Raw genomic sequence first — 12,752 nt, 5'->3', positions numbered from 1 at the left:
GTTCATTTCAGTGGTATACTCACCGAGAGCCTTTGCTGGCAGCATTCCTCCATCTGTCTCTCTGCACCGGATGAACACGCGTGTGTCTCATCTGTCCCTGTAACATCCAGACAAGAGTCAGTGATTTATCTGCTCCATACTGCATTCACATGTTGAGGTAGTTGCTGATGTGTTAACTCACTTTTTTTCCAACACAAATGTTCCTCAATTTATCAACAGTAATAATGGACAAATAAAACATGTAACTTATGTTTAATTACTATATGTAGATTTGATTATTTGCATTATTACCTTCAACTAATGTAGGCAGTGTTGACAACAGTGAATGTCTATTTCATGTCTATTAGATCTGCAATTCTTTTAGAACATTTTCCTGTCAGATATTAAATAGACATTTAGTAATCGTCTTTAAGATGTATATGGTTTATGTAAATTCACTTTGGAGACTTCACAATACCTAACAAAACATGTTTTTTTCAGAAAAATCACAAATATACTATACTGTCTAGCATCTTTACACCTTCAGCAATTCAACAGTTTACTCTACAGTAGCTCAACAAATGCAATTTTAGCACAAGGAACCGTGATTTGGTTTATAATACTCACATTTGTATACACCCTCGTCGCTGTTCTCCGTCACGTTCAATGATGATGTATCGTCTCCCGTGGGATTCTGGGATAGAAAAGTATCCATCAGATGAACACTCCAGGATCTGGACTGAAGCAGTAGGGATTTCTCACCTAAATACAGGAAATACATCATATAAGTAGTCGAGTGATCAAGTGCAAAGACCGCAAGTGTGGATATTTGGACAAAGCAAATGTGTTGTGTTTTAAAGCCATATTAGATGGAGCAATGAACGGACAACATTAATTCCAGGTTGGAGGTTAATCGTTGAAATTAACAAGTTTAATTAATTTCTCCCACCAATGAAAAGCGTGTAAATGTCGCTGCCATCAGTGCAACTGATTGAGAGTAGCTGTAGCGCTTCGTGAAGCTGTGCAGGGTTTCTGAAAGAGGCATCTGATTTGGTTTTAGTCTTAGATAATCGCTCTTGAGAATGAAAGAGATTTGTGTTTGGAAAAGGCTCATTTTAGCCCTTTTCCTCTTTGCTATTGATGGCCCAAGATCAGGGCCATAAGTAAATGGGTTTAGAAGTGACGTCTTTTCTGTTGTAGCATGATTCCTCAAAGTTTGTGTTCTCATCAACAAAATGATTTGTGTTTTTATTCTCTAGTATTATGGAAAGTACTTCCCATATATATATATATATACATATACGTACATACACTCTCAGAAATAAAGGTACAAAAGCTGTTACTGGGGTGGTACCTTTTCAAAAGGTACATGTTTGTACCTAAAAGGTCCATTTTGGTACCTTAAAAGGTACGTATTAGTACTTAAAGTGTACATTTTTGAACCTGATAGGTACAAAAGTGTACTTTTTGAAAAAGTACCACCCCAGTGACAGCTTTTGTACCTTTATTTCTGAGAGTGTATATATACAGTATATATATATATATATATTGTTACTGTTAAAATGTACAAAAAAAAAAAAAAAATGGCCAAAAAGTATTTATATTTATTTATTTTTTATATAGTTATCTTCCGGTTACTCTACTCTATATCTTAGAATGCAATTCTGACATATTCTTTTCTCTTCATTTTGGCGTGGTTTCCCGGAAAGAGATTAAGCCTAGTACCAGACTAAAATAGCCCTTTAAACCAGATTAACAGAAATCTGCTTTCTCTGTCAAGGTTTTAAATAGTCTTAGACTTAGTGTAGTCCAGAATTTACTAGACTGATTTCCGGGATAATTTTGATAGCAGAGTTTCTGAGTTGGGCGGGTCATAAACTTTAAACATGGTGGAGGGGACAACCATTGCTGCTGTCAATGCTGTTCTCACAACAACTACATCCCTTTGTCTTGTTGATTTTGTTTGATTTTGATGATTTTTAATTGATTGATTGATTTATTAATTAATTAATTAATCATTTTTGAAAATCAAAAAGATAAAAAATACAGATTTATTTTCAAAACGTTCTTTGGTCATATTTTTTTAGGGTGCTAATATAATTCTGACCATGACTCTCTCTCTCTCTCTCTCTCTCTAAAACAACTGCTTTATGTATAACATAATAAATAATAATAATAAAAATGGTATGGATTAAAACATTTATAACAACAGCTGATTGCAAGAATTTAAGCAAGAATTCATTACAAAGATATTTCTAGCCATTCCTTTTCTTTTATTCCAAACCTGATGTGTGCAGTTTACTTTGCTTGCTTTAAAAAAACTTTTCTCTTGTTCAGTCATTTTTTTTTTTTTTTTTTTTTGATTGCAGTCTTTTTCCCACTCCTATTGTTTCCCTTTGGATTTGCTTCTCAGTTCCATACAATTGTAAGCTTTTCTTGGTTCATTCGATGTTTCACAGGCAAACTCAGTTGTGCTAATTCAGATTAGCACAGTTGGTTTTAATTGAATCAAAATTTTTAGTTCAGGACTCCATAGTCCAGGAGTTAGCAATGTGTGTTTCAAAAAGCCATTTTTAAATCATGATTATTAGTTTTGTTTTTTTACATTTTTACCATATGGGTCCTGTTATTATACGTGTGCTGATCTGATTTATGATTTCTGACTCTTTCCACAGATAATTCTTAGTGAGGTTTCCTGCAGTGATTGAGTCCTGATGCCAAATTGTGTGCAAGACTTTAAAAAACGCAATGAGGGTTTCACAGACTTTCTGGTTGATGTGTGTATGCATAACATTCTCAGAAACCAAGCAGCTTCTCGGATAAGAGTGCTTTCAGTTTGAAATATTTACACAGTGATAAAATATTTAAATAGTGTGGCGTGATAGGGATTTGTATTCTCAGTTGAGTTGGACCTTTCCGGGCTCGTGTGCCTGTATTGGGGTTTTCAGCATTTTAATATTATAATTCATACCAGTGTCACGATTCACTGTAGTAAGGAGCACGAGGGAAACGAGGGAAACGAGGAAACGTTTAACAGTCTTTAATCAAGGAAACACTGGGAATTATCCACAACAGGATCTTGGCAAACACACATAGCAACAAGTAGACCCGACAAACATAAGCTGAATGGACTGGGACTTATGAACACAGGACAATCGGGGAAGAAGGAGGCACACCTGGAATCAAATTAACACAGTCAAAGGGAGACAGAAACTGGGTCACGGAGCACATGGGGAGCAAAAACACAACAAAAACAGTCCAGGGGCCTGACAACCAAAACTATGATCTCAGACATGTTGTGTAGTTAATTGATGTGAGTGTAACTGGAAGTAAAAATTATCAACACAAACATAGATATGGCAATGGTCATTTTGTGAATTTATTATATGAATGTTAAATATAAAAATATTATATATTCATGCATTCATTCATTCATTTAAGGGACAACACACATTAATCAACATTACTGTAAATGTGCCAGTGTTAGCCATTTGGCTAATTTTCAACTGCAGTCATTTGACAATATGTTTTAAAACCCTTATAAGAAACTGAGTACCTGTTTTGTGGGCTATACCGTGGGGAAAAAAAATATTTGATCCCCTGCTGATTTTGTACCTTTGCCCACTGACAAAGAAATCAGTCTATCATTTTAATGGTAGGTTTATTTGAACGGTGAGAGACAGAAAGATGGCGGCGGTGGTGTGGTGTCGTATCCTGGCAGGTGCTGCGACTTTTCCAATAATTTTTTGAACGTTTCTGGAAATTTCCACCCCTTTGCAATACTACTAATGACTTTCTAAAGCCTTTCTAAACCCTACTAAAATTTCCAGAGCATGCAGAAACAGTGGCACTTAAATTCACAGCTGGCAAACCGGGCTTGTCTGTATATGCAGTAGAAATGTGAAAACATTTTGAAATCTGTGCTACTTCACTAGAGAAAACAGAAAAAGGCCTTGACGTTCGCTTTAACACACTTTAATGCACTTTAGAATTTTAGTGCCGCCCCTCTGTCTATAAACAAAAGCTCTGAAGCTGTCAAAAGTTAGTGGACTGGCAGATTTTTGCTGACAAATAATTATGTATACCTGTGTCTAGGGGTGGGTAAGATGGAGAAAGAGTACACATTGTTTGTTTGATTATACTTTCAACATTGTAACAGTTTAAAGTTAGTTGACAATTTCTGCCAATAGCAATGTGAAGTTTATTTCTAGTGCAAAACTAGTTTTGACCAAAGTACTTCACAGTAATAGAAATACAGAAATAACAATATTCAAAACAAAGCAAAACAGTACAGGAGATTGTATTAATTTTATTAAAACAAATGAGTTTTAGCAAAGATTTAAAATCAGAAAGTGTCTGAGCAGTTTTAACACACAGTAGAAGACTGTTCCACAGTTTAGCACCGATAACAGAAAAAGCTTGATCCAGTCCTAGGAACATTTTTGAAAGAGAGCCAGGGCTTGACTGTTGCCTAGAGCCTTAGGTGGTAAAAGCTTTTTTTATGGTTTATAAAAGAAAGACAACTGTTCTAGATTAAGATTTTGGATATTATACCCATCAGGGGGACAAAACAGAACAATCTCTGTTTCGGATTCATTTAAGTTAAGAACATTTAGTGACATTTTTCTTATATCTAGCTGGCCATTTTTTTCTGTCTTTATACACATTTGTCAGAGACCATATTAAACTTTACTCGCAGAGTTAAACGTTGCAATCACAAAAAAAAAATAGAATCTACGTTTCGTGGTGTGTTTTTTCTACTATTACTTTTTTCTGCAGCTGCACTACCGGCATGTGTTGTGTCCAGAACTCTCCACGTTGATCAGTTAATTGTGTCCCAAAAACTTGAGTAATTATGTTGCTCGGGGGAAAAACTGTTCATATTCTGGTTTTCTCCAGTTGTTTACTTGTGTGGGAAGTTTTCATCATAACCTGCTTGGATACTATACAATTTACTCATCTGTACTGGACTATGGACATGCTGTGAGGCGTAAATTTGCCGCTAGACAGCGGGGTTTCACTGCGCCTTCACGAAAGACTCATGGGTTTGTGCTTATTTTACTGCTGCTCTTTGGGGATGTTCAATTAAATCCAGGACCGGTTAACCCGATAACACAATTGGTCAACTGGTCTCTGGAGTTGAACCTCATTTGGGGACGACCATGGCGTCTCACGACGAGGTGAGTGCCTGGGGATTTCCCGTGGATAGGCCCGGCCCGTCAAACGGTAGCCGGGTTTCCATACAAAGTTGCGAATTTAACTTATGCGCAAATTTGGAATATCGCATAAAACATTTGCGAACGTGCACCGTTTCCATGCAATGAGTCAAAGAGAACACTTCCTGGTAAACTGGCACTGAATAGCCTATAGAAAACTAGGATAAGCTACTGAATATAATAATTTTCATATACAAAAAATTAATTGCGCCTCAGAGCGAGCAGACAAAACACAATAAGTGCTGTCATTGCTTTCGGAGGTGAATGTTGCTGTGCTTGGGAACAGAGTCGTGTAAGACAATTATACAGAAATACTTTGATGACAGACTTTGCTCAGGCATTTCATAACCACATTTCAGATGCTGTGGAACGAGATCAATCCGCTGCTAGCCAAGTTATCCTGTCTCATAGCGCAAAGTCACATTACTTTTTTGATGCGCTTGGAGAAATGTATTTGCAAAATGCATTTCCATCTCTCATTATTCGCATTAACCCTTTTTCGCACAGGTCAAAAACCACCTTAAGCGAGCGTAAAACTTTTTTGTGAATTAAGGGATTTTTATTTGAAATTTGGCATTTCCATCACTCGTTTCTCATGCGATACTTCAAAATGCGCATTAAAACAGGGTGATGGAAACCCAGCTAGTGACGTATGTTAAATCAACAATGTGCACAATGCTCCAGTGCACGATATTTCTACACTGCTCGACAGAGATTCTGCAAGATCTACCAAGGCTCCAGCGACTACACTTAACGTCTCCACGTGTCGAAATCCTGCGGTAAGAAAGCAGACTGTAAATCAGGTTTTGTGGGACCCGAATGTGAAACTGAGAGGACTTTTTGGTGGACATTTGAATATCAGGAGTATTGCATCAAAGAACAAACAATTGTCTCATTTACTATCTAATTCAAATTTAGACTTCCTTTGCTTATCTGAAATGTGGTTGCATCAATTATCTTCTCCAAGTGTATTTATGATGCCTGGATATCAATGTTTTAGACGTGATAGATCATCGGGAAGGGGAGGGGGAGTGTTAATATACGTGAGAAATGGTATTAAGTGTGAACGTCTTGTGTTTAATTTCTACCGTCTGATGTTGATAGCCGAGGTTTTAACCTAGCCATGACTAACGAAACACAGGTTAACAAAGTTATCAGTTCACTTAGAAATACTAAATGCAGGGATGTTCATCAGTTTGACACTAAGTTTCTCAAAACTCACAAAGATTCTTTAGCTCTGTTATTTCTCATTTAATTAATTTATCATTTGAACACAGTGTTTTTCCTACTGCTTGGAAGCAAGCCATTGTTTCTCCTATTTTTAAATCTAGGGATTATTGTGAGGTTAATAACTATAAACCTATCAGTATATTGCCAGCAGTCTCAAAGGTTGCAGAAAAGGTAGTTCTTGAACAGCTGACGTCTTATCTTAATACAGCTAAGGCTCGTTTACACTGTATGCAATTTAGTTTCTTTCTTTAGGTTTTTTTTTGTTTTGGAGTAAATCACTCCACTGAAACAGCTACTTTACACCTAACAGAGCACATAAAATCTAAGCTTGACAAAAGGTGGAACAGTTGGTGCTATATTTTTAGATTTGCGTAAAACCTTTGACACGGTCAATCACAATGTTCTTCTTTCTAAATTGTCTAAGCTCCAACTTTCATCTGGGGCTTTAGCATAGATCTCCTCATATTTATTAAACAGACAGCAATGTGTAAAAATTAAAGGGGTTCATTCTAATACCTTAAACTCTACAATGGGTGTACCTCAAGGATCAATACTAGGCCCTTTATTATTTAGTTTATACATCAATGATCTCCAACAGCAGTGTGAAGGGATACAAGTGCAAATGTATGCTGACGATACTGTTATTTTTACTCATGCGAGAACTGCAGAGTTAGCTGCTGAAAAGCTAAATGTTGCTATGGAAAGGATTACACGGTGGTTAGAGCAATCATGTCTTACCTTGAACACTGGTAAAACAAAAGGGATGTTTTTTTTCTAAAATGAAGGCGTGTTCTTCCAATGCAGATATTTTTATAAATGGTGAGAAGATTGTCACGATAAGTTTAATTATCTAGGTTTAACACTGGATTCAAACCTTAGTTTTAAAAAACATGTAAAGAAATTGGTGAGGACTATAAAATATAGTTTGATAAACTTCAGACAAATTAGGCAATGTCTACCTACTGATGTAGCTAAGACTTTTATGCATGCTACAATTTTTTCTCATCTGTCATATTGTCTGACATGTTGGGGTCAAGCAGGACAAACTGTTATTAAACCTTTAAAATCTCTTTACAAACAGACTCTAAAAACTTTGGACAAAAAGTCTCCAATATCACCATTGTAGGGTTTTGGAGAAATACAATTTTCTGAGCTTTTACAACTTTAGACTTTTGTCAAATTTATGTATGGTTTATAAAATTTTAAATGGTTTGGCCGCTTCCGTACTTTGTGATTTTGTGCACTTTCGTTCTACAGTCTCTGTAAGATCTACTAGATCATCATCTACTAGTGATTGTGTTGTTCCTTTTCGTCACTCTAACTTTGGATTATCGTCTTTCTTAGTGAAAGCTATTACTCATTGGAACACTCTACCAGAAGATATAAGGATGTGCACATCTATTGACATTTTTAAATTGAAACTAAAATCTTACTTAAAATCAACTCAACTCTGTAAACACTGACATGGTTATGGTGTGGCTCTGATATGATGTGTATAAGTATTACTGTACTGTATGTTTTTGTTGTTTTGATTTTATTGTGATTATGATTACCTGCCAAGGGACCACGGATGAAAACTAGCCATCGGCTAAATTCGAAACAATGCATGAAATGGAAAAAATCATGTTAAAATTGTACATGGTCCCTTTTCAAATAAATTGTAATAATAATAATAATAACAACAAAAAAATCCAGACAAACGCATTTCAAAAAAGTTATAACTTGATTTGCATTTTAATGAGTGAAATAAGTATTTGAGCAATAGCAAACCCTATCAATCTGGCTCCCAGGTGTCTTTTATACAGGTAAGGAGCTGAGATTAGGAGCACTCTCTTAAAGGGAGTCTCAGCTTGTTACCTGTATAAAAGACATCTGTCCACAGAAGCAATCAATCAGATTCCAGACTCTCTACCATGACCAAGACCAAAGAGCTGTCCAAGGATATCAGGGACAAGATTGTAGACCTACACGAGGTTGGAATGGGCTACAAAACCATCGCCAAGCAGCTCGGTGAGAAGGTGACAACAGTTGGTGTAAATGATTATTCGCAAATGGAAGATTATTCGTCTCCCTCGGACTGGGGCTCCAAGCAAGATCTCACCTCGTGGAGTTTCAATGATCATGAGAACAGTGAGGAATCAGCCCAGAACTACACGGGAGGATCTTGTCAATGATATCAAGGCAGCTGGGACCATAGTCACCAAGAAAGCAATTGGTAACACACTACGCCGTGAAGGACTGAAATCCTGCAGCGCCCGCAAGGTCCCCCTGCTCAAGAAAGCACATGTACAGCCCGTCTGAAGTTTGCCAATGATTCAGAGGAGAACTGGGTGAAAGTGTTGTGGTCAGATGAGACTAAAATCCAGCTCTTTGCCATCAACTCAACTTGCCGTGTTTGGAGGAGGAGGAATGCTACCTATGACCCCAAGAACACCATCCCCACGGTCAAACATGGAGGTGGAAACATTATGCTTTGGGGGTGTTTTTCTGCTAAGGGGACAGGACAACTGCACAGCATCAAAGGGACGATGGACGGGGCCATGTACCATCAGGACCAGGGCGTTGAAAATGGGTCACGGATGGGTATTCCAGCATGACAATGACCCAAAACACACGGCCAAGGCAACAAAGGACTGTCTCAAGAAGAAGCACATTAAGGTCCTGGAGTGGCCTAGCCAGGCTCCAGACCTTAATCACATAGAACATCTGTGGAGGGAGCTGAAGGTTCGAGTCGCCAAACATCAGCCTCGAAACCTTAATGACTTGTAGAGGATCTGCAAAGAGGAGTGGGACAAAATCCCTCCTGAGATGTGTGCAAACCTGGTGACCAACTACAAGAAACTTCTGACCTCTGTGATTGCCACCAATTAATAAGGCATGTTTTGCGAAGGGGTCAAATACTTATTTGACTCAATAAAATGCAAATCAATTTATAGCTTTTTTGAAATTTATTTTTTCTGGATTTTTTTGTTGTTATTCTGTCTCACTGTTCAAATAAACCTACCATTAAAAATATAGACTGATCATTTATTTGTCAGTGGGCAAACATACAAAATCAGCAGGGGATCAAATATTTTTTCCCCCCACTGTATGTTATGGGGTTTCAGTGGTTTTTCTGTTCATGAAATGAAAAGTACATTCACCTTAAAGTAATGGGAATAACTTTTGTGAATTTTATGCACAAAATCAGTTTTGAGTTTACAATAGTATGCATGAAAAAAAGTACTGACTAGTTTAATTTCCTTTAACAAGTGGCTTTTATCTTTCTGTGTATGAAATGCATTAAAATCAGTCATGAAATACTGTTTGTGGTGTCACATAATTCAATCAGTGTACAAAATTAGTCAGGTTAAACATAATGCACCATGATAAAAACATTCTTGCACATGCTCTAATATGAGACCATTTTTTTATATCGTTTTTCAGGAAAGCTATTACTTTCATAGTTTAGACTCTATAGTAGAAAATATAGTATCATTTTTGAGAGTCATCACAAACTGCAGACTGAATATCTGTACAGTATGTATACATATCACAACCAGATGATTATTTGTGACCCTGGAGCGCAAAAGCAGTCATAAGTAACACAGGTATATTTGTAGCAATAGCCAACAATACATTGTATGGGTCAAAATTATACATTTTTCTTTTATTCCAAAAATTATTAGGATCTTAAGTAAAGATCATGTTCCATGAGGATGTTTTGTCAATTTCCTACCATAAATATAAATAATATGTATCTCAGCCAAATATTGTCCTATCCCAACAAACCATACATCAATGGAAAGCTTATTTATTCACCTTTCAGAAGATTTATAAATCTCAGTTTTAAAAAAAATGACCCTTATGACTGGTTTTGTGGTCCAGGGTCACATATATAAAATTTACCACAAATACCAAACTGCTACTAGGAATGTTTAGTATGAAATGAGACTATATTTCAGAGTGATGAACCCTGAAGACAGTCCAGATGTCCAAGTTGTCCTTTGCAGCTGGTGTTTCCATTGTGAGGGGCTTTTGACGTCACTCTGTTAGCTGGCAGGGGTTCTTTTGTTGCTATGGTGAGATTCTGTAACCCCAGCCACAGTGACAGGACTTTAATGAGGCACGCATGAAAACAAAGGTTCTTCTCTCCAAGAGATGCTGATAATTATCTCTGTCACTGTAGTTATAACAGAAAGAACGTCAAAGGGTAATATTAAAGGAATGTTAATGAATGTTATTTCTGCTAATTATTACTTAATTCATATTATTTCTTGCTGTCACACCTGGATATAGATTTGCTTGATGATACATGGTATTTGATAACAAATTTGCCAATCTGAATTTTTCAAATCGGGAAGTTGACCGTGTTCACACAACAATAAAAAAAAATACACTAAATAAAATCAAAGCATTTGTATTTATGGCTGTAAAATCAATTAATCGTGATTAATTGCTTCCAAAATAAAAGTTTGTGTTTTATATATATATGTACTGTTTAGATTTAGATTTATATATAAATACACACACATACATGTACAGTATATATTTATGAGATATATATTATATACAGTATATATATATTTCTTATGGTCCTGGAGAACCCTAATGCTGCACGTTTATGTCAGGTCAAATTTATTTGTATAGCACTTTTCGTAATACACCCTGTTTGAAAGAATCTTTACCAAAAAAGATGTCTAAATTCAGTGTCTTATAACTTATAAAATCTTATAACTTAGGAATCCGTTATTGCAATTGTTTCCAGGGAGTTTGCTGAATATTGGTGCAGAATATTAAATGTGAACACATAACACCGCAGTAAATCTATCATGTTATGATGAACTGGCATCCAGTAATAAAAATGTGTGAACATTTGTGGTAAACAACTGCCTGTTTTCTCAAAAGTAGTCTACTACATGGTGTTGTGATTTGCTATATATTTTAGGGGCTGCAGTTTGGTCTTTTAGAGTCACTTATGGGATGACCAGCACTGAACATGGGACTACACAAAGACAGCACTGTGGTAGCGTATAGGTTAAACAATAAAAAGCTACAGGTTAAAACCACATGTGACTTTTTTTTGTGACATGCAGTTTAATCAAATCCTGGAGAATATAACCAAACGAGCTGTAATATGGAATATTCTTTGATTTCCATGGAAACAGGATGGAGTGAATTGTCAGTCACACCCTGACTGGTCGTATTACTCCAGATGGATCTTCACTGACTAGGAGCAGAATTTGGCAGCACTTCCCATGATACTCCTAGAGTTTCCCCGGACGTACACATGAGTGCTGCTCACTGTTCTCACCAGCACTTTCACAATGACAGTCAGGCCTGGGCTCTGTTGCTGTCAGAAAACATGAGTGTGCAAGGAATTTAGAGTTGATAATGTAAGATTGTTTTGTTGATTTATAAACAACAGCATGTATTCTCAAAATTAGGCTATGGTTTGGTCTTTTCAGAGTGACTTATGGGATGACCAGCACTGAACATGGGACTACACAAAGACAGCACTGTGGCAGCGTATACACTGAAAAAAAATATTCATTGAATTTACTAAAATTACAAAAAGTTGCAATCAATTTATTTTAGTTATATTTAAATAAACAAATTTATTTGGCTAATTTTCAACATTTAAAAAAAAAAATGTATTTAAATGTAGCTAAAATAAATTGTTTGCAACCACTTACCTTAAAAAAATGGTATCATTTTTTTCAGTGTAGATTAAAGAATAAAAATCTACAGGTTAAAGCCACATGTGACTTTTTAGTGACATGCAGTTTAACCAAATAATATATTCAGAATTTGTACTTAGAAATGAAGTTTATTTTGTTTCATAACACAGTAAATTAATAAAAATAATCATATTTTCCTTCATTGTGCACTAACAATGGCACAAATAAAATTAATCATAGACTGTATTCCCAAGAAACAAATATACTGATTAATTGTATACTTCAAATTGTGTAAAAGGTTGCTGTCAGCTACATAAAAGGTAATGAATTTCATTTAATGTTGCAGTAATGATAATTGTTTTTTTTTGAAGTCACCACTATGGTGATTAGAGTTAAATTTGGTTGGGACCTTATATATTTAGTGTTAAATCTCTCTTTCAGAGAGTGTTTCTTCATGGTAGTTCACTGTAGATCTTTTTGTTTTAAAAAGGACAAAATACATTAAAACATAAAAAATATTCCAAATAGTGTGAATGTGAATAAGATTTAAGAGCTTATTATCAACAAATGTGAAAATTTTAGTTTCAGTCTGTTCATCACATAAAGCTATTGTATGACTTCAGAAGACCTGGAATATAGCAAATTGTTGCACTGACTACTTTATATT

This window comes from Onychostoma macrolepis, chromosome 20, assembly GCF_012432095.1.
Source record: "Onychostoma macrolepis isolate SWU-2019 chromosome 20, ASM1243209v1, whole genome shotgun sequence".
Classification (NCBI taxonomy): Eukaryota; Metazoa; Chordata; class Actinopteri; order Cypriniformes; family Cyprinidae; genus Onychostoma; species Onychostoma macrolepis.
The sequence above is the reverse complement of the archived record's forward strand: the minus strand, read 5'-3'. Positions refer to the sequence as shown.